At 55.1% G+C, this 4,482-nt stretch overlaps 1 long non-coding RNA gene across 1 annotated transcript in view; it reads left to right on the forward strand.

Annotated features, from left to right (window-relative positions):
* The first annotated feature begins 1,869 nt into the window (after positions 1–1,869).
* The window catches only part of LOC102501757 (uncharacterized), an 8,384-nt gene continuing 5,771 nt past the window's right edge, over positions 1,870–4,482 (forward strand). The window contains exons 1-2 of the long non-coding RNA XR_001371219.2: positions 1,870–1,935; positions 2,264–2,314. This is a non-coding gene — a long non-coding RNA (uncharacterized LOC102501757). The remainder of the gene's footprint in view (positions 1,936–2,263; positions 2,315–4,482) is intronic.

The raw sequence follows: 4,482 nt of genomic DNA on the forward strand, positions 1-4,482 counted from the left end.
CTGGGAGCCACGGGCAAGGGAAACGGCAGCAGGTCCCCAGCCTAGCCGGAGCTCCTTCTGCCACCCTGGGCCGGAGCTGGAGCCACCCCACGACTCTGGAGCTCACAGTCCCTGGGGACACAGGCATCAGCACCTGGGGTCCCTCCCAGGTGATTTCAAAGTGTAGGCCAGTTTGGAAGCTCCGTCCCTGGCAGAAGTTGGAGAGGAGAATTACTTCCAGGGTGAAGGCCCCAGGGCGGCCTCCCAGCAGGTGTGGGGGGTTACCAGGCCTCCTGGGCACCTGGTCTGAGTGGGGCACAAGAGCATTCTCATTTTCCTGTCCACCCACTCTGGAGATGGCGACAGGAGCTAGTCTAGAAGCTTTCTTTTTCTTTTTTTAGAATTATTTAATTTTATTTATTATTATCATTATTTTAAATTTTGCTATAGGATGCATGCACTCACCAGAGAGACAGAGAGAGAGAGAGAGAGAGAAAGTGAGAAAACAAAACAAGCTACCAGGCCTGGGACTTGAATCCTAGCTGAACCATGTGGGAGTCCAGCACCTTAACAACCATGCCACCTACTGGCCCTGCCAGAAGTTTTTTTTTTTGAAAGAGACTTTTGCTATAGGGTGCGTGTATCACCAGAGAGACAGAGAGAGCCAGAAATCATGCCCAGGAGGGATGGCCACGCTGCAATCTCTTCCTCTCCATCCTCCTCCTGGGATTTTGGGCATGTGCGTGCACACACACACGCACACCTCTGGTGCATTTTACTAGCCACTGGGTCTGCGACTTGAACTGCGGTCCGCCATGTGGAAGTCCAGCATCTTAACCACTATGCTACCCGCTGGCTCCCAGAAGGCTTTTTAAGTGTTCTAATTACAAAGCCAGTGAGGCCTTCCAAACCTGGTTTTTCTGACATCTATTCAGGGGCACAGTGGGACAAGCAGTTGTCGTTAATTTGTTAGCATGCATGTGTGCTCCCTGGAGAGAGACAGAGTGGGAAGGCGAGAAGGCGCCCTGTGGGGTGACGCACTAATCCCTCCTCCTCCGCGTTCCTCTAGGGGCTTTGGGTACCACCACCCGGGTGTTTCTCGGGCTGTCAGGTCTGGGACTCGAGCGGCCCGGTCAGCCGTGCGGGGTCCGGTTGCTTTAACCACTGTGCCACCCGCCGGCCCAGAACGAGCATCTTAAACAACTCGTGTAACATGTCCTCGCTGCTGGCCCTTAGAAGACCTTCCTATAGCCACAGAGTCTGTATTTGGTGACAGTCTTTCCAGGTAGAGCGAGCAGACAAATGCCCAGGGACGGGGTTTAGGTTGCCATGACACTGGGTGACACCTCCGCCCGGGCCACCAAAGCCCCTTCTGGCGGGTTGGGAGTGTGGGGGGCTCCTCTCCGCCCCCACACAGAGGCTCCTGCTACAGGCCTGGCGATTCTGCTGTCTGGTTGACAGGGATTCGACTGCAGTCAAGACTGATCAAGGAGTAACGATTTTTAAGGGAAAAAAAAAATTCTACTTTAAGAAAATGCAGGCATTTTATTAAGAAGTCAGACATCTGCAGATTTCAACATTGCTAATGGATACAAGAGATTGTTACCCATTAAGGCACTTGTAACTCATTTAAGGTTAAACGTCCATCTTGAGAAAATTAAAGTTCCTTTTAAGTTGAAGGAGTGGGGTTTGGGGGTGAGTACTGGAGCATTCCACTTTGCTTGGGCTTTGGGGGGCATGGGAGGTGGGGCACCTGCCCGCGGGCAGCTTGGTGAGCGCCGTGGAGGAGTGCGTTAACACACGGCCGCAGGCTTCGGGGCAGATGAGACCGGTCCTTCCGGGACTGTCCTGATTTCTCCCCAGACCCCGTCCTGTCTTGGCAGACGACACAGACGACACCTCCTCGGGACCCAGGCGAGCTCTTGGTTCAGCTCTCAGGGCTTGGACCAAGGCCAGGTACATTCTGGGAGAGGAGGGGGCGGGAGAGGCGCTCCGTGGGCCAGGCTGTGGGGAAACTCCATCCCTGCTGCAGGCCCTGGCCAGGCTGCCAGGGGACCCTAGGCCTCTCTGTGGCCCTGGGCTGTTTGGGGTGCCCTTAGCATGCGAGGCTTCTGTCGTTCCACCTGCCTGGGGAGGCCAGGCCCCGCTTGCACACTCCCGGAAGTGCCGCCGGGTGGGTTCTATGGACCCTTGGCTACACATAGACCGGAGGGCCCCACTCTGTGACTCACCTGGGGCCTGGAGAACCCCGAGTCTGGTTATCTAATACCTGTCCCTTTTACAGGTATTCCAACTCCTTGTGTGCCTGGGAGCAAGGAGCCTTTGCGCTCAGCAGGTAATTTTCATACTGCCCCTCACACGGGTTTGGACCATGGTTCCAAAAAACACAGTTCTAAATACTGAAATCCCTAGTGTTGGAATTCTGAAAGATCAAAATCCCAAGAATATTATTCTGAGAAAAGGAGAAGACATTCATTTACAGACCCAGGTACACAGCAGCACTGCTTGGGAAGCTGGAGGCTACGTGTGACCCTGGGGTTCGGTCCCAGGCCCACCTGAGCCTGTGGGGTGTGGGTGTGCCCGCCTGTGATCCTAGCTAATCAGGAGACGCCGCGAGACACGTCAAAGCGTCTATCCCTCCCTCACCCCCCCCTTTCCCACCTTTTCCTTTCTCTACCACACAGCGGGAAAAACAAAAACCTGAAAAGGAAGCCTGACGTGGGAAAAGGGGCATTACTGGGCCCGATGGCACCTCTGCGCAGAGGTGGCCTGAAGAGTGGTGGGCTCACTACCCGCTCCGAAGCCGAGGTCCCACAGCACCAGGGCTGCTTCGCCCTCCGGGGCCTGCTCTGCTCGGAGACCTTGCCACGTGCTTCCTCAGGGCTGCTCTTTCTGAGCTGCTCCTGCGATTCACTGGGCGCCAGCAGGAGCATGCCCTGTACACCCCCCGACTTCTGGGCCCACTCCTTGTTCTGGGTGCGTGGACGTCACCCCTGCTCGTGTGCAGGCCAGGCACGGCAGACACGGAGGGCGGCTTGGCACACCTATTCTAGAGCCTTTGCTGGAAAACAGGAATTGGATTTTCGGGACTTTGGCTTTCGGAATTTCCATGTTTGGGATTTTAACCTTTAGAATTGTGGCCTTTGAGATTTTAGACATTTGTGATTTTAGACTTCAGAGATTTGATCTTTGGTGTTCGAACATTCAGGGTCATGGCACTTGGATCTGTCTCACAGGATTATGACTGACATCACCGATAACTTATAGATTTAAGAAATGAACACATTTTTATTATTGATAACATTTTTCACTATTGATAAAATTAAAAGAACAACTAACTCATTGCGCTTTCACTTGCACTTCCCTAACCCTGACGTTAAATACGTGCTTATTTCTCGTCCGCATCTCCTAGTCAGTGCAGTGTCTGCGCGAGCATTTTGCCCACTGTGAAAAACTGACTTGTTTTCTTCTTATTGATTCCCAGGAGTTCTTTCTCTATTCTGGGCACAAGTTCTCTGCCAGATGTGTCGTTTGCAATATCGTCTGCTGGTGTGTGGTTTGTCTTTTCCTTTACGTACCGGTGTCTGGTTGTTTCAGCGGATGGAGTCTAATCAGAGGATCTGGCTGTTCCGCCCAAGGGGCTGGAGGACCACAGGCAAAGGGACTCTGAGGTTACATAGGGACCCCTTTCTGTGCAGAGGCTGGAGCAGGCAGGGAGACGCTGATTAGCAGACCTGAAGGTTGAGCGCAGGCCTTGGAGACGGGATGCAGACCTGCACAGATGCTGGGCTGCTGTGCTCAGGGGCCTGAAGCCGCTGCTGCTGGTGGGCTTAGCCCCTGAAGGGGGTCTGCCGGGAGTGCTGGAGCCCTTGGGGGCTGCACAGGCTGGCTTCCGGGGGGGCGAGAACGGAAGACGGGACCCCGGCCCCTGCAGGTGAGGAGTGGCAGGCTGTGCCCCCCTCTGCCAGCCCTGCAGCCATGTCTGTTTGCTCACTCAAGGGGGGTCAGGGATGGGCCAAGTGGAAGACGGAGGTTTGGAAGGTCCTGGTCCCAGCATGGCGGAGCAGAGCAGGGCACAGAGGGCGGGCAAGGAGCTGAGAGGGGACAGTGCTCACAGCTGTTTGGTCACTCAGGTCTGCGTCCACCTGTCAGAGTGGCCGCTCACGGGAGCACCTACCTTGTCTTCCTACCTTGACGACCACTCGGAATGCACCTCCATGGCGGCGCTGAGGGACCGACGCCGTTCTCAGCCCATGTCGGGGCAGTTGTCATCACCTGTCTGCTCCGTCCCGCGCATCGCTGGGGTCATGGCAGGAACGATGGGGCTCTTGTTCGATGCGTGTTTCACGCTCTCTGTGTTTACGCCTGGCTGACTTCATGGCGGTCCCTACGGTCACTCACTCACCAACACAATGCTTTACCGTTTGCCATGTTAAAAAACAACGCTGCTGGGACCAGCAGCTGGTGTAATGGCTATGTCGCTGGACTCCCATGTAGTCGACT

Source organism: Tupaia chinensis, unplaced genomic scaffold (assembly GCF_000334495.1).
Source record: "Tupaia chinensis unplaced genomic scaffold, TupChi_1.0 Scaffold000644_1, whole genome shotgun sequence".
In the NCBI taxonomy this organism is placed as follows: domain Eukaryota; kingdom Metazoa; phylum Chordata; class Mammalia; order Scandentia; family Tupaiidae; genus Tupaia; species Tupaia belangeri.